This window comes from Puntigrus tetrazona, chromosome 22 (genome assembly GCF_018831695.1).
Source record: "Puntigrus tetrazona isolate hp1 chromosome 22, ASM1883169v1, whole genome shotgun sequence".
NCBI classification, from domain to species: Eukaryota; Metazoa; Chordata; class Actinopteri; order Cypriniformes; family Cyprinidae; genus Puntigrus; species Puntigrus tetrazona.
Genome location: NC_056720.1, coordinates 8011247 through 8038930, shown reverse-complemented (window position 1 = coordinate 8038930; position 27684 = coordinate 8011247). Strand labels below are relative to the sequence as shown.

Sequence of the window (27684 nt, the reverse complement as noted above, 5' to 3'; positions counted from 1 at the left end):
TGTCTGTTTTGTAAGCAGTAAATTCATCTATGAGATGCTGAGATCTGCATTATACATTGCTAAAAAAATATATTAAAAGTGGGCTGAGAAACTGAGAGTGGAAAAGTTGCCAAGAGTGAACTATAAACGGCACTAAAAAAAAAGTATCGAGGGAAGAGAGGAGGCATGCGAGGCGAGGAGACCAGGGAGATGGAAGACCAGCGGAGCCATTAGGATCACCATTGCTGCCTCTCTATTTGTCTTTTTCAATTTCTCTAACTTTGTTTTAGTCTCTATAACAGTTTTTGTGTTTGCACGGCGTTTTCTCAGTTAAGATGTAAACGGGGATACCGATCACATATATTGAGTGTGCTAATTAGCAATTGATGAAACTCAAAGTGATAATTTTGAAAGTCGTTGTATGTGTTATGGCAGTAAAATAAACTGAATGGTGTGAAGGGAATTTTTGAATATGACGGTGGCATCAGGCAAAACGGTTTGAGGACTGAGTTACAATGGAATTACTATTGAGCCTGGAAGGATTTTTAAGTCCAGATGGCGCAAAGATTTTGTGTGAGTGTAAAGCCAGGTGAGTTTCTTGCTGGGTCCACTTGAGAAACCCAATCCGATTAGAACATGGAGCAGTGAGTGAGCTTTTAGTAATTGAAATTAGTTTCCTGCAGATTCAAAATCTCCTTTTAAGTCCATTTTTTAGGATGAAGGAAAATAACAGGTAATCAAAATGCACTTACAGTACAGCTGCAGAGAAATATTTTATATTAGGCAAAATGTTCTGAAGAACATTCAGCACTCATTAAGAAGAACCATTTTTTTTATACCCATGTTTTCCATTTCCCAAAATGGAATGAAAGGGGAAAAAGGGAGTTCAAAGCTGCCTTTTCATGACTGTGTATTAATTGTTGTTTTTGCGAGATTATCTCTTCTTGACCTTATCACATTATCTGAGAAAGGTGCTCATGTATTATGCAAGACATGATTATTTAGGGCTCTTAAATATGCAGTGATTACAGAGGACAACCAGGGGACTTTCTAGATCTTTGAGAGTAAGAAAGTGTTTTCAAGGGAAAAAGCAAATTTCTGGAAAAAATACAGAAGGGAAAAGTGAAGAATTGGTAAGGACGTAGAAGGGAAAGGATCAGAAAGCATGGCAGGCAGGGAAACAAGAAGAGAAGTAGGGCACTAAGGAAGTATGCACGGGAAAAACACAAGGAAGAAAGGAGACGAAGGAAGTCACAAAAAAGGTAGGAAATATAAAAGGCAGAAAACGTATAGGAAGGAAACAAATTAAGAAAGAAGGAAAGAGCAAAAACAAAAGAGCAAATTAGCACGAATGTACCAAGTATTGGCGAGAAACAGGAAGAAGAAGTGTAGATGGCAATTAAGGAAGGAGAAAATGACAGCAAAGGAAAGGGGAAAAGGAAGGAACAACAAGGAAGTCAATAGCCAGACAGAACTGGAGCCAGAGCTAGATATATATTCATATGGCTGCGTATCAAGTCTGGCCAATGTTAGCGAACAAGCCAATTAAATATTTATCTGTTTACCGTGGTCAAAACAGATGAGCTCAGAATGCTTAAACAGATTAGCTGCCAGTCTGACAGAATGAGTCAGATATGCAGAACTGCACGAGCCAACATGAGCACACTGAAGCACACATAAAAGCAAACTGTCTAGTGTTCGGGAATCTTTTAACTATCAAATGAGGTTCTTTTAGGAGCTGCTGGCTTGAACGGTTCGGATCCGTTTCCTATCGTGGCGTTTCACTTTGGTGCTACAGGGCTCTGGCGTTAGATGGAATGACACGTATAAAGCTCACCAGCTATATTAAGAAAGCATCTTTATTGTTTTAAATCTCGTCCACGTTGGCATGCTTATCCACGTCTGTGCTTAGGTGTGTGTGTGAGGACCGCTGTAAGTGTGCGCCAGATAAATTCCTGAAAGATTAATAAGACCTTTCATCGAGATAAACGGACAGAGAATCGACCACTAGCAGAGAGAGTGCTGAGAAGATACTTGTGTGATTGTGTGTGTGTGTGTGTGTGTGTGTGGGTATCTGGGATTAGCTTTTTCCTTTACGTCTCCATGGTGACTTGTCCTATTCTGGTTGGCTTTCATCCACATAGTGAATCTTCGCATCTTGCCCTTTCACATATTTCTTATTTTGCACAAATTGAAAGAAAAAGGATTCACAAAAGGGTTTGCATCAATTTGATGACATCATTGAAATTGGATGTAGACAAAAATAGGGACTTTTGACTTATTATCCTCTTATGATGTGTTTAGTCCATATTCCTGAACTCATATTATTTTTACATTGGGACTTTGTTAAAAAGCAAAGAGCAAGTATAGATAATGGCATCTCCTGAGATCCTAGAATACAATAATAACTTACCAAGTTTGATCGTTTGACCGTTGACCCCTAGTAATAAGAGTCGCCTACTGTATTTGGACTTGATGGAAGTCAATTAACTGGTCTCATAAGGCCATTGCATTGTGTATGAAAAGTTGTCTGTCAGTAGCCATCAACTATGAACTTTCGTGCAGAATGCTAATTTCACCCATTAAATAATATATTCGTATGTAATGAAGTAGCGTGTTAATGGCAAACCTCATTTTCAGCCTTCAAAATTGGTCTAATTGTTAAACAAATGAACCAGAACAATGCCTACACTAAGAGTGACTAATTTACGATTCACTCCAGATTATACACTATACTTTCTATGTAATGTGCATGGTATACAATCCATACACAGAAATAGTAACATCAGCATTAGCATGCTGCTCTGGCCATAGCCAAAATCATCTTTTCCTGAGGGACTGGAGGGTCAAGACCTCTTCACATTTTGCAGTCTCTTTTGGAAACACCAATTATCTCCCTTCTTTCTTTCACCCTCCCCTCATCTTCAGGAAGATAACTGTAATAAGCCTAACAATTAGCGCGCTGGGAATATATAATAGTGTTTATGAATATAACCCTGCTGACTGGCAGAGCACATCAACAGAGAGATTAGCCTGTCAGCGATAGGTCTTTCCTTATGTAAATGTTCTCCCTTGGACTATGGAGACGAGAACATCATGGTCTGCTGAGCAGCTAATTTCCTACGTTAACGATCACTTAAGTTGTTTATTGTCAACTTGTAACCTTCTGGGTTATAACCATCATCATCATCTTATACTCCCACATTTTGTTTTAGGACAGTTTTGGTCCCGAGGGCTTTTACTCAAGGGCTGTGAACTGAAAAGAGGCTTCCCTTGTTAGTTGAATGTTTGGTTTGTGTGTTGCTAACAAATTAGATTTTGTTGTTTGGTTTCCCACCACCGGCACCCTCTTTGAAATGGTGTAGAAAATGTATGTAGAGAGTTGTCTTAAAGCAGCAAATAGGCAAATACATGCCGTGTAAGACAAAAATATCCAATTCAACAGTTGTGTTTACAGAACGTGACAGTTTTTCCGTAATTAGCCTGATGACCTTGATGGGAAGTGTAGGACTGAGCTAAACTGCTGGTTAGAGACTCAACAGGAATTGCTAAACAATTACAATGCATATTTGTTGGGCTTTTAGCAAAACAAGTTCTTGAAAATGCACCAGTTCTGCAAAATTTAGGGGCCCTAGATGTGTCAAAAAAAAAAAAAATCTGCAAATGTTATTGTGCGTGTTGTCGACCCTAAGAGCCTCGAGGGTAGAGCGTTAACATGCAACTGTGCTCACGGCAAAATCAGAGTTTGATTCCCATCTTGAGGTCCTTTGCTTTCCTGTCATCCCTCTACTGTCCTGCCTCAAAAAGGAACAATAACCCCATAAAATAACTTAAATATGTTATTTTGGAAGTTTATGTTTGACAACTTTTCAGAGGACTAGCTAAACCAGCACTAACCAGCAATAGAAAGTCATGTCAGTCTACACTGATCTTTTCAGCAGAGTTGTAACTTGTCGAATATGATCAGAGGGACTTTCTTTTCTCTGTGTTGTCCTTGAGTGTGACTTTATTTTGCAGACTCTGCCAGAGAGAGCCTCAGTTCTTCATGAAGAGACTTGTGCCAGAAAATCTTTGTGTGGAGAGCATCATTGAAAGGCTTGAGGATTTTTGACAGTGTACAGAGTATTGCTTCAGACTCCTTTCTGCTGTCTGTCTCCTCATTTGTAAGCACACACAAACAGTCCCACAGCAGATCTAATGGTGGGTGTTGTTCTAATGTAGTAGGAAACACATACTCACCATTCTGTTGGGTGAGCTCAGATAGACACAAAGACAGCTCTTGCTCTCTCTTGCTTTGCCTTGCAAATAAACTGTCCACTGACAGGAAGTAAGTCTGTAGGGACTGTGAGAGCCACCCAAGAGAACAGAAGCCAAGGCAAGCATCATGCTTACCAATGCTCATATAGGGTTAGTGCTTGTTGAGATCCTAACCTTTAGTATTAAACTTTGGACAGTAACTCCATTTAAGTCGATAGCGCAAACGATACTGGATAATACCTGAATTCGAGTTTGCTTGTATTGTTTGTTAATTGTAAGTTTCTTATCTGGAGACCTTGATGAGCTGGTTTAGGTAAGTTTAGCACAACTCTGCAGGAGCAGGATTGCATATCTCTGCCCTAAACCAACATTGATGGACCAGAGCCACATTTAGGGACCAGAATGTCAAGGAGACTTGAGAGTGGAGATTTTTTTTTTTTTTCTAGGATCAATAAGCACCTACACAGCAATAACAATGCTCTGGAACCTGCCCCCAACACAGTGGAATCATGCTGATGAGTTTTGCACAGTCAATCTAGACTCACTTTGTCTTCACAATGTACAAATCTCATTGGGTTTCTTGATAAACTAAGTGGAAGCCTAAAATTACACAGTCCTACAGATAAGCAGACCCATGTCCAACTACTTCTTCCCTGTTCCTTTAGCAGAGTTGTATACTTACACTTGTTACAGTTGATGCAGGACTTCTCCCAACACCACTCTCAAACATGAGCTCATTTCCTGACAAGAGCCGCCAGGATTATTTCAACTGATGCATACACTTTTGTTTGGTCCTTTTAAAAGCAGACAGAAAAGGTTCTTCCTTAGAACAGACAGTTGTGAATCTTATTGTCCCTGCACTGGAAATACTGTCTTATTTATAGGATCTGGCATTGAAGCCATTTCCAAATGTAGAATTATGTGGACCATTCGTCAGAGATCCAGACTATTTTGAGGCTTTCGAGTTGTTGTGAGTTGAGATGTAGTATGGCATTTCTGTCTAATGGAAGATAATATTTATTCATCACCACACAAACAGGGCTGGAAGATTTGTTTTTTTTCCAAAACTTGCAGTGTGCGATTGTTGCCATTTGAAGGCCACCCACTAGCAGGGACAGTCCTTCTGAAGCAATGTGGTGTTTATTTTGGAAATCTTAAGGGTGACAGTGGTGAAAGCTCAAAGACTGCCCCTTGCTTGTCTGAATCTGTCACTTTTTTTCATTTACCAACCCAGATCTCTTCCAACTAGGCTAGAACATATACTATTTTACTGCTTTAATTGCCATTGGGCAGATCGAAACTCTTCCCTTCCTAAGTTCCTCTTAAATAACATGAATGATGTGTGAGAAATTCTGTGGCCATGCTAATGCGTGTGAAATTTGCATTGAATTTTATCTGAAACATTCTAAATGATTTTTTTTTTATTCAGAGCTCGAAAGCTTCATGTAAGAGTAATATGCTGTTTTGAATTTAATCAAAACGCTTGACCCAGTTAATCCACCGGTTCCTCATTTTCCTCACTATGATGCCTTTTAGGCAAATAGAGAGTTTCATGTGTGTGATAAAGGTCAAGGCAAAAGATTCTTTCCATATAGACGGAGTGCAGGATAAACTGCACTACGGATGCATAATGGGACTAAGTACCCAACAATTTTGTTGTTCATAAATCTTCAGGATTCACTCTGTCTCTTTCTCTTTTTTTTATTGGTCTCCTTTTATCATATTCTCTTATTAGCTGCAGCTCTTTAGTTGAGAAACTTATTGCTTTTGTACTGCTTGTGGCTGATACTAATAAACCTGAGCCTAATACAGGGATATGGCATTTGGTGGGAGCTGTTAATAAAGATGGAGAGAGAATGAATGCATAATCCTCACTTATCCAGTGTGTCTTTTTTCCCCCCCTAAATATGTTGATAATGAGGGACATGGAACTGAGAAAAGTAGATATTGCAGGTTGTAACCCTTAATCTTTAAAATTTAAAGCTAAAGTCAGTCTCAAATGTCAGCTTACTATGAAAATACAACTGTAATGTTTTTTTTTGTAATCACTGAGAATCTGAGACGTTAGTGCTATCAAAACATTGAAGAAGCCAGACACATGTAGCAACATTGGATCAACCAATATCATAAGATAGAGCATTTTGTCTGAATAGTGGAAAAGTGGAATAAATAATGACAGTTTTAATTTCTAGGTGAACTATCCATCTAAGATAATGAAGTCATCTTTTGTCTGACGTATATACTGATTAAACATTAACCCCTTAATCAGTACAAAGATTACATTGTCTGAATCATTTGCGTCATTCTAAATGTTCTGAATGGGGAAACAAGCTAAGATCAGTGTTAGCCTGTGAAATACTAACATAAGCTGACAGAGTTTTTGAATATTCTTTATTGGGCTGTTCGATTTAATGACCGTCAGATTACATATCAGCTAGCGTTGTTCCATTTAGATAAGGATTGATTACATTCTTAGCAATCAATGTGTTTAGGGGAGTTTTGCAGATGCCGGAATTACCCCTTACTATTTATTTTCTTAAGATAGCTAATGAAAGTAACCAACCAGATTAAGGTCTTAAATTCACTGAGGCGAGACCCATCTCATGGCGGAGGAACCCCATTAAATCAAGCTTATCAGAAAAGAGAGCAATATCAACTCAAACAAACAGCCATGCAAATCTGTATGCAAATGTGTAATGTGACAAAATGCAAAACAATAGATTGCACTTTTCTTTATGCAAATAAGCAAGCCGCACAGCATTGTGGGTGATGAGTAATAGAGATAATGATCTGAATAGGGTGATTTCTCTGGGTGTGGGAGTGCAAATGAACTTGGTGGGTTTTTTTTTTTTTTTCGAACTTGATAAAACCCGTTATGGGAAATCATTTGAGAAGCAAAGCACTTGTGGCAAGAGAGAAAGAGGTCATGTCGATGAAAGTGAAGAGAGGTGGAGGGTAGAAATATTGTTATTGAACAGCTTTTGCTATCCAGTTTAGATTGACATTCAAGGATAGTAAAACCTCCCAGTGAGGATTTTTCCATAAACTATTCATGAGCAGGCTAAATAATAGCTGTTTTCCAAAACTTAGTAGGTTGCCCATCTAGAAAGCATCATAAAAGGAGGCTGTTTCAAAAGATAGGCAAGAAAAATATGCTACCTTCTAAGATGCCTTCCTCTGGTCAAACTCTAAGGCAGCAAAGAAAAGGCAATACCGTAATACCTTTAGAAAGCTCTGTGAGCAGATGAAAAGCATCCAAGATGGTGCGAAAGTTGAGGAAAATGGTTTTATTCGAAACGCTTTAACTCAGTTAAAGTCACAAGCCTCCTGGTTTTCTTCTGAAGATGAACAAAGCAATTTATTAGTTTGGAACAATATGGAGGTAAGTGATTAATAACACTTTAGGTTATGGGTGTGTGTGCGTTGCACTTTATTTACCATGTGTGGTCCTCAAACATAAATGTCTGAAGCAGCTGCCATGGCACTTTATCAGCTGTTAATTGACAGCTTTTTGACATGCAATTATAGCCGAGTAGGGGCTCGTTAGTCACTTTGAACTTGTACTGATTCTTTGTTTGGGCCTTTCCAGTTGCCAGAAAACCATACACTCATCAGGCCCTCAAAAGCTGTGATATTCTCCCCATGTAGATGGGGACTTCCTGAAGACCGGATGTAGATAGGACTTATCCTGGAGACAGTTAGCTGTCATTTTGTCACAGTGGACTGATTTTTTCCCTTATATTTAAAAGAGATTAGACAGAATCGCTGCATCTCAAGGTACTTCACTGAACACATGCCTGCAAACTCCACCAACTCACCAGTCAAGTCATCATTTCATCTCAGTAGCTCCAAATTAATGAATCAGAAAAATGTTTTATCCAAAATCAGTCTTATCCGTTCTATTGGTTCTCAGCGGCAGTGTGTTTTACCTGAATGACTATGTATGTTTGTTTTTTTCTTTTTTGTCTCTGGCTCAGTAAATACTCTTTCACACCTTCCCGTTTAAGGTTTGGGTGCGAACTGGAGACAGCAGGCGACTGTCATGCTCACAAATTCATATCGTGACTGACATATGGCACCATAAAACCGAGAATGGTATTTTAACTTTGCCAAATGTAGGATGTATAAGACGCTGTAACAGGTTGTGGGTGTGCAAATCCTGTCAGAGCGGAAAATACACTAAACTTGATTCCAGATACCATAAAGGTCCATTACCTGAAAAGCTGCTTCTCAATCCTACAGAAAGGATATTGCGTATTAGTATTGCCAAGACTGCTCTTTCTCCCACCCCCCAAACCTTAACTATTTCTTGCTCTTTCACTCTTTTTACTTGCGGTTTATTTCAAAAGAGCAACCAAATAGCACTGCAGTGAGGAAGTCTGCATGTTGACCTTTTATTGATTTTTCCACACCAGTTCTTTGTCAGTGTTTCTTATGAACACACACTATTCCGCTGTAGCTAAACTAAAAGCAAGTCAGTAAAAGACCAAAGTTTGTGGATGTTACCCTCCATCCAGTTATCCCAACATTCCAGAAATTGATACGACCCACGCTCACAGCAGATATCTGAGGCACACACCGATTTGAATGGGCATGACACTTGACAATGCATGTCTCCTGAGAACAGATAAAAAAGGATGTCTAGTGGAACAGAGTTAAAACAAGAATAGAGAGACACCTTGACATCCGTAGCTGCTGCAAGCTACATGATACCCGGCACGTACAGTAAACATCTCAAAGTCATCACGATGAAGGTCATATGACAGTTGTTTTGTTATGATGAATGTACCGAAAAAGTCAAAAGCATCTAAGACCTTCCACGTCATCTATTCAATCAAATCTCCTCGAATCAAATGCTCTAAGAAGAGTGAAGTCAAATAAGAGCTTTAATCTGGGATACGCAAATCATTTTTTGGGTAAACAAAGCTTTAAATCATGCCTATCTGCTTGTAATTCATCTGCAAGGTGAAACAGCAGGGACTTGACCCTTCTTTAAAGACTGTATTTGCTCCTGAAGTTTTGGTGAAGTGAGGGTATAGCACTGCTGCTCGTGTCCTATGATGAAACATCAATGGGGGTGATTTATTTTCTAAAGATTGATGTTCAATCACAGCATGTTTGTTTAGAGTGATACTGTCTACTTGCCTGTGGCTACAGCCCGTTGAACACTTCATTGTGAGTCATCGTCGACTGCACCGCCTGCTCTTATTGCTGCGATACTGTAATTAGGCTCATATACAATCTCCATGGCATTGAGAAATTGTACTTACATTTGCTAACGTCAAGATTTGATTGGTAGTGGGCGTTTTTGACGTACTAGCTGTCGTTAAAGTAATGCTTGGTCTTCCGTAAGTTTCTTCAAAGGGGTCGGACGTGGAGACAGGCGTGTAGGAGACATAAAAAGACATGGTAAAGCTTAGATGGGAAGATTGTTTGTCTTCAAGCGTGGTTGCAGGTTTGATTTGAAATATAGCAGCTGTGAACTTTGCTTGGCATAAATGAAAACTTTTCCAAGTAGCCTTTAGCTATAGTAGGACTATTGCATTTTTCAGTCCATGGCTGATGCTACTCTATCCATCTATCCATCTATCCATCTATCTATCTATCTATCTATCTATCTATCTCATAAGAAGCATTTTTAAATCTCTTGTCCAACAAAATTCAACATTTAATGTTTTACTCCATATTCAATTCATAACATCAGTCAAGTGTTTGAAATAAAATCGTTCCGCGAGAATATGTGGCTTCTTACACAAAGCATAGTATACTATGTAGTGATCATTCTGTATCATTTTGTCTCGGAAGGCACATCCTACAGGCATTGTTTTTACTCCTTTTTGGGGCATTCAAGCCTTAAATGGATAGTACTACTGAATGTGAAAATTCTAGTTAATCCAAGCTATATAAGAGCTCTGTGGCCTTGGATGCTCATATCGTCAAGATGAGAAAAAAAAGACAGCTAATTATCTTGATGAAACCTCAATAATGTTTCTATCATCAAACTAAGTGGGATAATTGTCCTCGTGAGATAAAAATATTGAAATGTATCACTGTGCTGCAAGATATTTGAAAAATAATTAGGCTTGTAAAAACACAGGTATTTAACTGCACAGCAGTTGGTGTAAAAGTACATCCATGACAACTGATACTGTGATAAGAGAGAAAGATGGAGAGGTTGTTGTGACACAAACAGTCATTGCAAAATAAGAAAAGTTGTCCTCTGAGATTTTAACTTGATGTTTGGGTCTTTCCTCGAGGGTTTCTGAGACAGACAGAGGAACTGGACTGGGAAATTAAGAATAAACAGACAAGTGCGACAAGTGGGAGTGCAGAAAGCAAGTGAGAGAGATTGACAATAACAGAGGGTAAATAGCTAGTATGGGTGATTGCCACTGACAGGACTGTAGAGGTAAATATGAAGCCTTCTGCTAGTCAACACAGTCACAAATCTGAGCACAGTTTGAGATATTAAGATGTCACTGAAGCTCTACAGAAGACATATTTGGGATTACAAGGGTATTATTCTCAGACGAAACACATGAGAAGCATTAGACTCCATTTGTTCTGCCTTTAATGTCACTGTAATTCTAGGAGAACAGTTGAGATGAAAGAAAGGTCTTGCTACATATATCTATACAGTTGCGTTAGATGTTTACGGGCCTTTTACCCTTGTAATAGTTCTTCACGAAATGTTTCATAGTTGCTTGGGTCTTTTCGAAGTATTATCTTTTTGTCCAGGCTGACTGTCCCTGTTTTGTTTTGTTTTTGTTCTTGTTTGTCGTTCAGTTACTCACTTCCTGCCTGTCGTAGACTTATGTTTCCTTCTAAATCCCATCCGTCACTCGTTCTCCATGTGGTCACGGCTCTCTGCTCCGCATTGATTGCTGCCATGCTGGATCGAAACATCATTTTCATCTTTGCTCAGCTCGCTCACATCCACTTCCACCCTGCCCTGCCTTTTTTATCTGCTGTTAAATAATCACAACTGACCCCTGCAATATAGTGGTATGTTCTAGCACATATCTATCTATCTACCTATCTATCTATCTAGCTATCTAGCTGACTTTCTCTATGTGGAAATCAATGTAAATTGTTCAGTAAATTACTACATGTCAAAAAGTAAATTAGTTGAAGTCACTTTTGGAATAACTGTTGTGCCGAAAAGAAAAAGAAACCACTCATCTACGCTCTGATACTTATTATACTGTTCTTCTTTACTTATTTTACATCTTTTGTTCTGTTGTATCTGGCTTTCTGATTTCCTTTCATATCTGTCTGGCTTATTCAAATTACATCACGCATCATCTTCAGTTTCTGTTTCCTGTCCTTTTCTCACTTTCTCTCTAATAATAGTTTCTTCTTCATCTCTTTCTGTTTCTACCTGACACATTGGTTGATGAAAGAGTATGATGAATGATGTGAAGTAGATATGTGTAGAGTTCTTTCGAGTTTTCTCAACCAGTAGAGATTTTAGCCACGATTTGGCCGTCTGAAACAATTTTGAAAATCCTAAAAGATTCCTAAAAGAAGCTCTCTGGAATCGCACTGCTCTCACCAATTAAATGAGTATGTTTATAATATAATTCATAACATTTTTAACTTTTACTTACTGAGTGACTGATAACATCTGTTATAAAAATACACTCGTTGGTTCACAGTGAGTTCACACTTTTAATGATTATCTTCGCTTTAATTTATTTTCAAGATCTGAGGTACTGCCTGTTGCTTTCAGTATGGCTATAAGGTCACGTAATGGGAGATTTTAATCTCATATTGGACGAGTTAAACTTTGAATAAAATAATTAATCAGCAGAGATTATCTACTGTCATATGGTTGATAGTTAACATGGAAATATACCTTGTATCGTGTGTCGTGGCATATTGCATCACGTGTAGTTAGGAATTTTCTTAACTTTAATAATAAGAAATGTATATTTCATTTACGAAGAATATGCAGGTTTTTTTTTTTTTTATACATTTGATCATTGTCATGAACTCACCACCGAATGTCACTTTCTCATTATTCTCATTCTCACGCAACACAAACTGTTGCACCTTGGACTGCATTTCCCATCATTCATTGCACTGATGCCACACACAGAGCTGTAATCAATCACATGCTCACCTGCATTCAGTTACACGCACTAAAAGTTTTAATCTGTTCCATGCCGAGTATTGTCCTGCTTTTATCCCTCTACCAGTGATAGCTACGATACGGAGACATCCTGTGTTTCTTATTTAAAGTCTAGTTTATCTGTTCATAGCCATAGTCTTCTTTTTGTGTTCTGACCTCTTGCCTGTGTATCTTGGATTTAACCTTTTGCCTGCTGTTTTAGACTCTGTTTGTACCTGGATGACCCATCGCTCGTGTTTACAGATTATCCCTCTTGCTTTGCTCCCAGGATCACGTTTGCCAGCAATCGTAAAAGCTTGCGAATGGATCCTCACCTCTCATTGGCTCTGTTACAATTACTGTAGTTTGTAGTATTACTTTAGTTTGAAATAGTTTGTCAAATTGTCTGACCTCAATTACATTTTAATTGATATTGTGCTGAAATTTAGGTAAAGTAAAACAGTCCAGTCCACTTCGTTCCTTTCAGTGGGACTGTGCCTGTTAGAGGCAGGCAATATAGTTTAAATGCATTTCCAATTTGTTGATATGAACAGGCCAGTTTTGCCACAGTAAATTTAATCTAGCTCTTTGCTTTTTTCATTTGTATATGTTACAGCTACTCATCAAGTGTTCATTCAGATGAAAGCATCTCTCGTTCTCATCTGCCGTCTAAATTTCAAATCTTTTTATGTTTACTGCCAGGCGTGATTGTGTGTGCTTTTGTACTCTGGAAAAATCACAGCTTATATGCTAAGGATAAAAAAAGAGAAAAAAAAGGTCTTTTGATGGTCTTTCGCTGTTGACAAATCTTCAAGCCGTAGAATTAAGTGTGTCTGTGTGTGCATGATAACAAATTGGGATCGCTTGGAATATTGCATGCAGTCTGTTTGCTGAATTGTAATCAAATTCTTATTTTTTCTTTTTTCCTCCATTTTTCCCTAGTGGACTTTGACAGAAGATTTGGCTGTTTTAAAGGCAGGGTCTTCCCTGGTTGGTGGCGAAGATCTAAGTAAACAAAGCTGTTACTGTGGCACAACTGACCTTTTGGATCTGAGTTCTACTGAAAAAAAAAGAGACCAGAACCATCCAAAAATATCCTATATACAGAGGGGAGTTCAAATTAAACCTTGAATGCTGATTTATTAGAGTGAAAAGGTAAGACCTTTCAAAAACCACAAAACTCTTGTGACTTGAGAACATATGCTATTGCTCCTAAACACCATAACAAATGATAATAGTGCAAACGTTGTGCTAAAAATTGTGGAGTCCCTGTGTGTGGCACTTACAGCTCTGCATATTTTTTCTGAATGTATTTGCAAATACATTATATGCAAGTATATAGTTTTGCATTACACCATGCTTGCTTGTATAAGTAGCTTTTGCATAATGGCTTGCATTTGAATGACTTGTTATTAATGATATTGAATGTCACTGTAAACCACAACACCAAAAGCGCTGTTGCAAATATTCAGTTGAATATGAACAGTTTAGTCCTAGTCTATGGTACCTTTTTATAAAACTTTGTTACGAAAATAATCCAATACTATATAACTGTACTTCCTGAACATTATTAAATGTAAGTAAATTTCACCAGTCTGATGAGTATAACTGGTAAATTCAACAGTAGTTCCGATTCATTAACCCAAGTACATATGTACTGTTTTGATCAATAATTTCAAATTAATTAAAAATTAATTTAATTTTGGCTACTTTTTAGTAGAGTGTTCCACCTGTCATGGTCAAAAGCCTTATACAAAGTTATACAAACTATTCTCGATTCCCAGTCTACTGATAAATGCACACAGCTGTGCCAGCATAAAATATTTTTATCCAGGATGTAATTGTCCCAGCCAAAGGTGCAATTTGCTTGGATAGAAGTACCTTGCATTGCCTCATATCTCTCTCTTTGTCATTATCTCTCTATTTGTCAGGCAATGATGTTATACCTTTTTGTCTGATGCTCAATGCAAACAGATACACAATTACTCAGAAATTGCCAGACAGTCCCTGCTGTTCACCTGTTGTGATTTCTGTTTCGACTCTAAGGTCCAAACTAGAAAGTCTGCCAGCCAGTGATGGAAAGTTACTGTACTTGAGTCTGTTTGTGTTTGTGCCGAGTATGTTCGGCACACTGTAGTAAAGTAGTGTTACAATGAACCGTTCTCCTTTAATAAAGCTAAAAATAATTCCTGCAATATAACGTCCAATAAAAAAATGCTGTGTTTCTTGTTCCAATTGTTCGCAATAGAAACTACAGTTAAACCAAGAGCACAAAACCTAATATACCTCATATATCCACATTGTAAGTAATGTAGGAATTAACCTATGCTGTCATGGCTGCAATAATGGGTTCATATCTGTGTAAGGCGGAGGTAAACATTTCACATGAGCGAGAACTTGTACATTTTCTGCTGTGTTATAGTGCTTTTTTCGCATTTGTCTTGATTCACTGTGGTTCCAGAAGGCAAGATTTATTTGCTTGCTTGTCTTTAGCTCCATTCGCTTCAAGGGATTTTCTTTTGTTTGACAGAGTTTGTAGCTTCTCTTGAGGGTTGAGAAGCAAAGGGCCAGTCGTTGTAGGGCAGCCGTCAGTCAATCCACGTTTCAATGACTTGGATCATGCATGCTGAAAATATATTCACACAGTCCCTCAGGAATGAGCCAAGAGATTTATGTACTTACTACAGGGACCGTAGAAAAATATTGGATGGAAAACGAAATGGTTGTTGGCGGCTTGCATTTTGCCGAGGGTGGATCAGAGATTGATAACCATTTTGTCTTGAACCAATGTGCGTTGAAGACAAAGATGCAATAGATTGTTGAACAACCCTTCCAAGTAACTTGCAAACTTTTAGTTAGCCGCCCAGATTTAATCTAAGATTGTGCTGACAAAATCTGGTTCACATTCAGTTCTTCAGTATTCTAACCAAGAATTGCCAAAGCTACAGAATTCAAAAGCCTGGCGAGCCTTGACAGTAATTAGTTTCAAAGCAGACTAATAGAAAAACCTGTGCCTTTTATTCACAAAAGTAGCAGAAATCCAGCCAATCAGATTAGATCTTGTCAGATCAAGAAAGTTTTATCCAAATCTAGTTTTATTTGCAGTATGCAGATTCTTTTAGCCTTCCATTTGAAACTCAGACTAACTGCTGGGTTACTCCATCCCAGTTTGAACTGCATGTTGCAGTTTTAAGAACCTCTCTCAGTGAGCATCTCAAAGGACAGAGCAAGGTCTAGAAGGTAAAGATTTGGGGTCGTACACTCAACTGTGATGACCTGCTGATGGAGACTTTTAGAGATTTTATCCATTAGTCCTTTCGGAAAGCACTGTAACTCAGTGTATGAGTGCCTTCTCTTCACTGTGTATCGTCTCCATCTCCTAGCGTACACCAGTGCTCCTGTCAAATCTACTTGTCGGCGCCCCAGATTGCTTTGGCGACATGTTCCCTATTGTGCAATGAGGTGCTACTGAGTGTGTGTTGCTGCATGAGAGAGACTGCTTGGCAAGTTGAGCGTATGTGTGTGGCCCTGATGGGAACAGCTGATACATGCTAGTTTAATTTTTCGGCAGCTTCACTGAAGATAAGGGGCTTTCGGACAGACTGTTTGGTACTTTGTGTGTGTGCTGGGTTATCCAAGATAAATTCAGGTTTGTATGGGATTGGGTGAGCGGCCAAATCCTTTCTTCTGTCTACTTCTGTCCTGACTCCTTAGGCTCACAGGGGCATTTGTTACCTGGGCGTCTTACTGAGGGCTTCTTTGATAGAGACCAATTTGACTATCAAGACTTGCCCAGTTCTTCAAATCGAAACTCCTTTGAGATTTGTTAATGAGAGCAGCGGGTTACTTCTTGCTTTGTTGTTTGTTCATTTGTTTGTGTGAGAAACAGAGCCAAGCCCGATGGAGTGGAACCCTGCCAGTCCCGGTGGAATGTTTCCATTGACTGCTCAATCATTGGCTAAGACACCTGTCTGGGGACTAATGAGAGGGAGTTACCGGGCAGAGCTCCACCCAGGGCCCTTAGGATTCCATGCTAAGCTATTCCATCTCTCTCTAGTCAATAGTTAGCCAGCACTAGTTGCCAGGTGCTAGTTCCAGTCTCCAGCATATCAGTCAGGCATGTAGGCAACCTTATTATATGCCAACATCACTCTTCAATAAACGTCCATCTTACATCCCCCCCCTCTTTAACCTTGCTTCTTAAGCCAAATGCCTGCACTTCCTTTAGTGGGGTCTTCACCTTCTTGTACAGCACCAGTTGCTATAACTGCTCGACGTTCGGGTGTGAGGGAAAGGGCTGGTGCCAGATCAGTGTAAATTGGCATCCTCTATGGTTTCCAGGGATGGGGAAATCTTCTCTGGCTTCTCCACCCCAGTGGCTCATCTGCATTAGCGTCGTGCTAATCTTATTAGCTTCTTGTTATTGAATCCTGCAGGATTTTTTCCTGGTGCTACGTGGTGCTGCATATTATACAGTCCTCCCTCCACTGAGCCGTGGGATATAGAGGGGGAGCGTAGAGATGAGGAGACAGAAAGCAGAAAGGATGGAAAATTTGACCGGCCTTCCACTTAAGTACACATTCTATGTGATATATCCTTACCTGTCATGTGCTTGAGCAAATCACTCACTTCGTGAACGTTAGCGTGTTTCCTTGCTCAGTGTTGCATATCTTTAATTTTTTTTCCTCGCTTCTAAATCTTTAAATCTTCTAATCTAGGCTTTCCTAAATCATTGCTTTCTCAGGGGAAATTCATCAGTCTCTTTCCCTCTTTCTGTCTCTCTCTCCAATCTAAAGAGAATAGGCCAGTGGTTCACAACCTTTCTCCTCATACATTTAATAGCATCCACACTGAAAACAGCACTTTTTATTCACAGCTAGCATAGATACGATGCGCTTTTGAAACCATGTTCTGTGTGAGTTTATTTTGTATTGCTGTTTTTGCCTTGGATCTCACAACCAGTTCAGTGAATGCAGAGTTTTTATTTAAGCTGTATTTTGTTCCATTTTTACCGTTTTATAATTAATTCCTGTTCAAAGAGATGTCTTATACATACACGCAGACAATTAAATAATAAAACAGTCTTGCGTGAACAGGGCTGCAAAAATAGCACAATTTTGTAAACCAGCAAGGAACACGGTTAAAAATCAATCTAGTTCATTCTGTGGCAGCTGTGGGGTAGAATACATTTCAGGCATCTGTGTCTTACACGTGACTGTTGTCCTGCTGCTCTCAGTAATTCTTTTTGGTTGGAGCGAATCAACTCAAAGTGATTAATGACCAGATGAGGCTGAGCTGAAGATGCCACTCGACCTCTTGAATTCTGCTTGACTTTGTAAACAGTCGCTGTAAATTACAGCTGTGCTTTTGATGACCACAAGCAGGGACCACATTACCCAGCACTCTGATCCCGGCACTGTCACTTTTATTTAAGGGGAATTGCTGAATTGGAGACTGATGTGGGGTCAGTTGCTCTCCTACCCCACTGTGAAGATCATTAGTAATTGCGTAAACTCGTCCCAGAACAGCATGTTGCATTCCACAAATAAGGTTTTACAAAAAACATTTAAGTGTAGGCTATAGCAAAAGATTTTAGTAATTACATTTTGTATGTTGTTATATGAATATATGGCACAAGTCAATATGGTTTATGGATCAGTTTTACAATTTACATTTCAAATTTTCACTGGATAGAAACAAATAGCTCGGACATTCTGCACATTATCATCTTTCGTGTTTTTCACAGATTTGAAAACAGAAGTATGTATATATGTATATATATATATATATATATATATATATATATATATATATATATATATATATATATATATATATATATATATATATATATATATATATATATATATATATATATATATATATATATATATATATATATATATATATATATGCATATAGTTATAGTAAAATGTATTTTAATTTAAAATTTAGTTGCCCCTTTTCTCCGTTGTGTTTCAGGTAACGACTGTGTTCTCATTTAGTTTTCATTAACGACAATAGCACTGATTAGTACAGTAGTAACATAATGAGTAAATAGAAATGAACTAACCCTTTACCGTCATTTACATAAGCAGGACAAAACAATCATCCAATCACTGGCCAGTCATTGGATTTTAGGGGGTTGAATTAAGGTGAGACTTAGAAAAAGTATTGTACCAGGAGAAGTAATGGATGTTTTTCTCGGAACATGTGTAAATCACATTGTGCTGAGGAAATCACGTCATCCTGGAATGTATTAGTATCACTCTATAATTGGCTTTCTCTCGCTTCTGCTAGTCACGACTGGCATGCTCATAAGTGTGACTGCCACCCCCCACAAAGTCCTGGTCATATTTTTCTCTGTATGTGTTTGTCTGTTTTTGTCTGTGACTAAGAAAGGCTGTGAAAATATTACAGAATAGAGAGACGATGTTCTCAAAAAACAGGCGCAATAAAGAGGCCAGAACAGGAGGAGATAATGATCGTAATGGCGTCACATCAAAATCATAATGAGACAGACGGCACTGCACGTTTCTGACAAGCTGTATGCAATAATGCAGCTGTGGAGCGACGTTTTTTTTTCTGCGGTGGGGGGTTAAGGGGGCTATTTTCAGGCCGGTTTGTTCAGTCAGCGGGTGGTCCTGGTTTTGACAACACTGATTTTGTTCTCATCAGCACTGCTGGAATCACAAAAGGGAGCGAAAAAAGAAAGAGAAGGTACGAGAAAGAAATATTACGGGAGTGAATGGGAGCGAACGGTGGGGGAGTAAAAGAATGAGTCAGGTGGATGAAAGGTAGTTGAATGGGATCGGAAATGAGAGGAGGGAAAGGATGATAAAGAGCGAGAGGGCAGGTGATTAAAATGAAAAGACGGAGATGAGGAGAAAGGAACATGGACTGGGGCCATAAAAGCAGGTGAATATGGAAGAAATAGCCAGAGAAAGGAAAGTGAATGGAAAAAGCAGACTGGCGTTCTTGTGGAGGCCAGTCGCGCCGGATACCTTGAAAGAACGAACTCCGAAGGACGTGAGGGCTCGGAACGCTTTTTTGTGAGAATTGAGATGTGATGTGATCTCGTTGCCTGCGTTTTAAGGAGAGAGACAATAAATAACACATGACATCACAGCCAAATGTTTGCAGCGAGAAAAAAAAGTTTAAAGCCTATAGGCTTCCGTACGTCAGCCTCCAGCAGCCTCTTCTGAGATTTCTAGCGATTCGATCGTCTCAGGTCTGCATTCAGTGCTTCTTTGATATCAAGAACACACCCGGGGTACGATCATTCTTCCTCTGCACTCACTTTCTTGAGTATTGGAATGGAGCTCCAACAGCTGATGATGTATTACGAGAACATTAGGACATAAGATTAGGAACATACTGAGAAACGCCAAACAGAGAGAATCTAAACTCTATATATCATTCTATCGTTCTGTTGATCTATCGTTCTATCTATCTATCGTTCTATCTATCTATCGTTCTATCTATCTATCGTTCTATCTATCGTTCTATCTATCGTTCTATCTATCGTTCTATCTATCGTTCTATCGTTCTATCTATCGTTCTACCGGTATGTTGATTGATCTATCCATCTATTATATCGATCTTCAACTATTTAAACAAAAAATATAGTCAATATTTAAATAAGCAAAGTTTTGTTCTGTCAATGTGTTTATGTATTATTGTAGGCAGTTACATGTGCTGGATCAGCGAGAGAGGTAATCCCATACGTCCTGGAGGTTATAATTAGCTTTAATTTAAGAACAACAGTCATTATATCCCCACTACGATACGAAAGCAAACATGATAAAAACTTTTGGTACAAGACTGTAGTTTGCATTTAGGTTGTAACTTGTTAGCATAACGTCTGAGCCCTTGGCTAGTAATGGAGATGTTTTTTTTTTTTTTTTTTCTCACTTACGCATTGAAAGTTTGTTAGAAGCACTAGATCATACGAGATCAGATGATCAAAAGATTTCGTCTGAAATGTGTGAGTTTCTGATATTCATCTGCTCACATAATGATTATATTTAGAATATAATTATTGTGACTTCTTCTACAAGATCAGAGAATGTGTACAAGAGCGAGCGAGTGACTGAACAGATACTGCACGAATTTAATTATTAACAGTTGGTGTTGGGTGGCCGTATCATCTCGATTTATATGTTATACGTTTCTTCCGGCTTTCATCAGTTGGTCATTTCAGGGCGGTGGGATTGCACGCTGATTTCTCATCATTAGTTCCCCACGGCCCTAACCTCCTCGCTCCCCTCAACTTCTCATCTACTGTGAAGAAAAAACAACAACTTTTTTTTTTTTTTTTTTTTTCCTCCTCCTCAGGCCTGAGGTGAAGATATGACATCAAATCCTGAGCATCTACAGTAACTGAATTTTAAAAGCATTTTGATGCTTGAAGAAAAAATATTATTTGATTTTGCTGTTATTCCAAATAAATTATTTTTGTGCAAGCTTGTTTTTTCCCCGTGCATCACAAAGTTCAATAGCGCTTTATATTTATGTTTTATTCATGAGAATTGTGACCTAACTTGTAATAAACTACAGGGGATTAGGACTAAAGGCGAGGTTGTATCTATCTTTTTTGTTGTTGTTGTTGTTGTGGAATTTTTCGATATGCTGTCTTAAAACTGAAACACTTATGGCAAAATTATGAAAAAAATGCTGAAAACAATTGGCAAAGACATGATGATGATGATGATGATGATGATTATTCTTCTTATTATTATAAGTAGTGGTTTTATTTTTATTGTTATAGTTTATAAAAAGTGTAAGTTAATTTCTACTTTATTTCCACAACTAGATGATGCTGTAAACCTAAACATTTATTTTTTGCCACACATTTTCACCTTTTACATACTTTCATGTGTGTAAATAATGTACATCGCACAGTAAATAATGCAAAATCTCTGTATACCGTTACACTGCATTTTCATGTCACTTGTCCTCAAAGGAATGTTGACCCATTTGTCGCTGCGAAATGCACCCGTCAACTCTTTGGCCAAGCCGTCAATAACGCTGAGCATGTTTGCTTCTTAACTAGAGCGACCGATCGTTACTCTGAATAATTAGCATGCGTATCCACCTCTCTCCTCACTCCACAGGGAGAGGAAGAAAAGGTGAAAGGTAGGGAGAAAGGCGTTAATTGATATACGCTCCGCTCCCTTACGACTTACTTTTATAGGTTATCACCGAACAAACGGCTAATTTAACATTCACAATGAGGGAGGAGTGACCCAACCAACCAATTAAAGGCTCTCCGAATGAATGGAGACCTTGGGTACTATGAGGGATATGGCATATGGACCTGGTCCTGAAGCATCTTGTCTTGAGCGAAAAGCTCCCATAGGAGGCCTTTTATGAAAAAGGTCACGCGTAATAGGCTGTGTCATGAGAACCGCGTGTGTGTGTCTCGGTGTTTAAGTGTGTATGTGAGTACCTCTGTTGTAAAGTGTGATGGGAGATGATCTTTTGCACCCAGAAAGAAAAGTCTGTTGTTGTCATCCTCACTCGGTAATGGGCACCGGTGGGATCGGCAGACATGAACAAACTGGCAAGAAAAGAACGATGTAAGAGAGGTATACGAGAGACTATATTTAAAGGACATGTTTTTGTCACTCGATTGACACTCGAAATGTCTAAAATGAATTGATGTTCAGATGAAAAAAGGGAATGGGGGAGATAGAGATATAGAAGTATAGAGTTCAGCAAGGTCCTTGGTAATTACCACCTGGCTCTAGAGCTGTACCCATGGGCCTGGTCCTCCAAAAGCTATCCCAGTGTACTCTTCTGCTCTCTTTCTTCATTAATGCGAACGGACAGGCAGGGAGCCAGAAGAATAGGGTATTTCACAAAAGTCAATGAGGTCTAAATGCTTCAATTTCCTTCTTAGGAACAGGCCACGGAGTAAATGCTTGGGTTTATCCAGTGTTGGAGAAGCTACTTTAAAACTGTAGCTTTACAAGCTATGTTTTCTAAGTTACAGTCAAGCTGAAACGGTTTAAAAACGATTGGCTATGCTACGCCTCAGTTTATGACAGCTAACTAAAAATGGATAGGCAATCTACAACACAACAACAAAATGTTTGGAAATTAAGCTATGTTTGTAGCCATTTAATGTATTATCTAGAAGACATTAGGAGAGTGTGTTTGATTTTATTTCATCAGTTTGTTTGGCTGATTGACACTGACATTTCTTGTCAGTTTCCGGAAACAAACCATTGTTATAGCCTTTTATTGCATTTTAGGAGACATTTAAGGAGAGTTTGTTTGGTTATTACCTGAGGTAGTTTTGCTAATGCTGCTAGCGCAGTACTTCTTTACCACACAGACGGCATTAATGTTTCTTGTCTGTTTACTTTAAACGAGCAGTTCCTGCTATTTTAGGAAAGTCTTTTTGATTATTACCTTAGGTTGTTTGACTAATGCTGTTGGCACAGTATATGCTATTATAACTGTGATATAGCACTTTGATAATTGGTCAAAAGTTAACAATAAACAACAAAACTCTCAGCTAATGTTTTTTTTTCTGTTAAAGCTATCAGTTTCTATCCATTTTTAGAAACATTTTAAGAGAGTGTCTTTATTAACTCAGGCTGTTTGGCTAATGCTGTTACCGCAGTATAGAAAACTACAGTATAGCACCTTATCATGCTAATGTATGACTAGTAGCTTGTTACCAATAAATATCATTAGTTTTGAAAAACTACATTTGTAGCATCTCTTCTACTGTTTACTTGTCTCGAACCCCATGTACGCTAAGCAAGTTTAACAGAGTTTGTTTACATAAACCTATTTAGCAGTGTTAGCATGGATGACTGTTCATCAATGTGTATAAAGAAGACTAAGATTGAACAATATCGCCTTTCTGCACTTTTATAGCCGTTTGTGGTGAAATAGGATAGGTTGGAACGTCGCCTCGAGAGAATCACCTCATGATTGCTTCAGTGTGAACATGAATGAGAAAAGTATTGCTATTTTTCGTTAAGGACCGCTGAGTAATAACGAAAGTATTTCAGGCTGCGGCTCGCCATTTGTGGTATGATTAATTTTTTTGTTCCTGTTTGAGCTGAATCACCGCGATTAGCTCAGGGTGACTCTGTCATGGATGAAGAGCGTTTAACCCGGCGAGGAGACTGCTAGCTTTTGTTATCGCCCGTTTTGAAACCTTGCCACTGGCTTTTTGAAGAATATTTTGTTCTTGTAATCAAGCGTATTCAGATTATCCTTTTCAGTTTGTGGCCCCAAACCTACACTAGCATATTTTGCATCGCTAACATCAAGTTAATGATACTTGCTAACATGTTTAAGCTGGTTTTCTTGTTGTTTCTTGTTGTTTACTATAGCATTACCAAGTCACAGTCATCTAGTTGTCGGGCATTTGTTAGGTTGTTTCTTGTCCAGGTGAGTGTCTCAGGATAGACTCAGGAAGTGGGGTCTGGAGATTTTCTGAAACACCTCCTTCATCTGTACTGAATGTAGTGTGTGTATGTGGGTGACATTTGATATGATATGGCTGGGACCAATTACTTGCCTTGTGGCTAAACTTGGACCATGCCTGATTACCTCCTAATCTTGTACACACACACACATGCAGTGAGGCACATGAGCTTAAACAGACACACACACACACACACACACACACCTTTTCCTTGTCTGTGATGATTTTTTTTCCTTCTCTATCTTTCTCACACTGTTGTAAATCCTGTGGAATAAATGTAATGAGGGGCTCTAGGTTATTTTTTTTAAGCAGATTGAGAAACAAAGCTGCTATGAGGCTAATCCTTATGTGTGAGGGTTTACTTAAGATACAGTTTGGGGACAAAAATGTGAAATCTGACAGAAAGAAAGATTCTAAATAATAGACATGCAATTAAACTTTTATATAGTTTCTTCATCAGAGAAGATTCAGAGAAACTTGGTATTACCTCTTTTGGCCACCTTCTCCAGGCATTAGGTGCCGTCAGAATGAGAGTCCAAAAATCACAGTAATCCACAAGTCTTTGTAAGAAATAAATGTATAATTAGGATGCTGTTAACGTTAAACCGTTTCATCTGGCTTAAATATTAGTGCTCTACTGATATAATGTGGTTTTCTTCAGTGAAAAAGTAATCTCAGGAGAGAAATATGCACAGATCAAGCACAGTTTATGAGGGAAAAAAGCTGTTTAAAATGGATTTTGAGATGAGAGGACAACAGGGATGGGCTTTTTTCTGGAGAAAGCTTTATTATGGACTCATGTTTTAGTCATGTTTTATTGGTGAGCGAGTTTTGTAAAGCTACGTTTTTCCAAACCTGTTCTGATAAACAAACTCATCAACATCTTGGACGGCCTGCATGCGAGTACGTTTTCAGCATTTTTTTTTTCATAAGTGAACTATTCGGGCAAGTCTTTTCCTCCTCAGATGGTTCTTTTAAAGAAAAAAGAAAGTATATCTCCATAATAATGTGCTCTGATGGGAATAAACGATTTTCACATGAATTCCATTAGTTTTATAGCTCTGTACATTTGAATATATCCACAATTTTAGGAAACGCATTTGATGCGTTTGAGCAATAAAGACTCTCGATGGAGCGAGTGGTCCAGGTGAGGTTGTACCAAGCACACAAGGTTCATTCTGCAGTCGCCAGCAGTCCTCCACTGTCAGGCCTCTTTACGATTACCATTCATTGTAGTGGCCTTAAAACTGCGCAGCTGGATATCCGACTACTGCTTAATAAGACAAAATCCTTTGCCGGTTCTCCCCGCAGATTTCTTCCACGCCACATAACAAGCTGCGGTTAATGAATGCAACAATGCAGGTTTATGATATGTCGAGCAGGGCTTGTCAGCCAGACAGCGAGATTTGTTCCATTTTATGCAGTGCTTAATCATTTTAAACCAGAGGCCGTGGAGATGCTTGACTGGATGCGGAACAACGGCTGTCTGCCGCCTGTACGGCAGTTCAGATTCGGTTCATCGCGCACAGACTGCAGGCTGGTATGTTGCTGTTTTTATGAGCACTCAGACACGATTCAATTTCACCCCTTAAATATATGCGTAATTATGTAGGTGGACTGACTTTTTTTCAGATTGTTCACATTTATAGCCATTTTCGGTGACAAAGCACTGAAAGTCAATCATTTTCAGGGAGCATTGGCAGGGTACAGTGACAGTTGGCGACTTGACAAAGTTGACTTCAGCTTTATGCAAACGAGCATCATAAACAAACATACTTTGCAGGAAATTTTTTTGTTTTTCTGCTAATCTTAGCCACCAAATTCTTTGAAAAATTTGTATGCAAGCATAGTCTTCCTTCTGTTATACGTGTGTGTGTGTGTGTGTGTGTGTGTGCATATATAATAGTGCTATCAAACAATTAAGAGCAATTAATCGCATTGAATAGTGTAGGTGTGTGCTCTATGTATATTTATTATGTGTATATAAATACACATACATACGGTATATATTTTGAACATTTTGCATGCATTTACATACCTATATGTATACTCATATACATTTATTTAATATTTAAACATAAAATATTTTTCTTAAATATATACATGCATTTGTGTATACATTAATATATACATAGTAAATATACACAGTACACATCCATATAAATTTGTAAGCAAAATGTTTTTTTGGAATGCAATTGATCACAATTAATCATTTGACAGCACAGAGAGAGGGAGAGAACCGAGCCAAAAAGCAGTAATTTTGTGAAAAAAAAAAAACAACAACTTATATTTGAATATACTTTAAAGCATAATTTATTCCTGTAATCAAAGCTACATTTTCATCATCTTCAGTATCCCATGATGCACATTTATAATGCTGATGATAAAGACATTTATAATATTACCAAAAATTTCTATTTCAAATAAATGGTGCTTTCTATCCATCAGAAAAAAATATCCTCAGATGTTTTCAATTGAATAAAAATAACAAATGTTTTTTGAGCAATAAATCAGAATATTATAATGATTTCTGAATTAAATTAAAAAATATTATTTTGCTGTATTTTGGATCAAATAAATGCAGGCTATGTGAGCCGAAGAGATAAAAGAACGACTTTTTTTTTGAGTCGTAGCGTATATCAGTGATTCAAATCCATCTAGTAAATCAATTGCTTGATAAATTATTATTATATTTATGCAGGTTTTGTTTGCCATCTCTCATGAATTCTTTCTATCCATAACTCTTCATCGCAGGTCAAAGCAAATGATTATTTTTATAGAGGCAATCTGCCAGGGCAACGTTTTAGTTACCAAGCAACATGGCGATCGGAGTCGGTGTATTTTGCTTAAATTAGACTGCACTGACGAAACGGTTAATGAGATGAATGGCTCTAATGGAAAGCTTGAATAGTACTTTCTTGTTTCATTCTACAGCGCGCTCATTACAACAGTGACCCATGGCGGAGTCTATTAAAACTAAACAGTCAAGTTCAGCCACCATTTTTTTTTTTTTTTTGGAAACCCCAGTTTTTTGGTCTTCTATTTTCTCACTAGTGGTACTTTACCAGAACGATCATTTCAGGATCGGCCTCCTTTGGGTGTAATTGGGAATCCCTTGCAAAATTCATAGAGCAAGAAAAGGAAAAACTGAATAAATTGCAACTCCCAAATGGCACAAATGAAGTGGCTGCATTTTAGAGATGTTAAGAGCTAATTCAGACAACCCAGTATATACCCTTTTTCTTTTAAATGCTTCTAAGATTCGTTAGAGCTGTGCTTGTGCTATCCGGCTTTAATAAACCTATAATCTTGCTGCATGTAAAAATAACATTTCCCCAAAAATATTTTTTCTGCCAGTCACGGTCTCATTTTTTTTTTCATAACCGTTTTTCACCCTCCCTTTGTCTCTCAGAATTAAACAGTTTTTGCAGCTGCAGAACAGCTTTTGTTACAGCCTCTTTGCAAAGCCGTAGAACAGTTTGACACGTTTACAGAATGGCCTGTACCAAAATGTGCCGCACAAACTGTTAAAACCAGCTTCAAATCATCAGGAACCTCGTTAAAATATATTTCAACCATATGTTTATAGCATTAGGGTCCTTACGAACAATATGCAGAGCTGTAGGTGCTACACACAGGCCAGAAAGAGCATTGCTATGTTTTTGGAAACCTTTTAACTGTGTTTTTGTTTTGCTTTTGCTTTACTTTGTGTTGTTTGTTCAGTTTTAGTTTTAGTAGTGATAGCATCTATCCCAGGGCTGTCCAAACTCAGTCCTGGAGGGCCGGTGTCCGGCTGATTTTTAGCTCCATCTCGCCTCAACACACCTGCATGGAAGTTTCTAAGTTTCCTTGACTAGCTGTTTAAGGTTTGTTAAGTTAGGGT

The 27684-nt window shown here is 38.3% G+C and overlaps 1 protein-coding gene across 3 annotated transcripts in view; it reads left to right on the top strand.

The window, feature by feature from the left end:
* Positions 1–27684, top strand: part of elfn2a (extracellular leucine-rich repeat and fibronectin type III domain containing 2a) — a 95346-nt gene that overhangs the window by 26760 nt on the left and 40902 nt on the right. For 2 of the 3 annotated variants that reach the window (XM_043222226.1, XM_043222225.1), the window contains exon 2: positions 13292–13504. The exons of the other annotated variant lie outside the window; for it this stretch is intronic. The gene's annotated coding sequence lies outside the window, so the exon portion shown is untranslated. The remainder of the gene's footprint in view (positions 1–13291; positions 13505–27684) is intronic. 3 annotated transcript variants of the gene reach the window in all.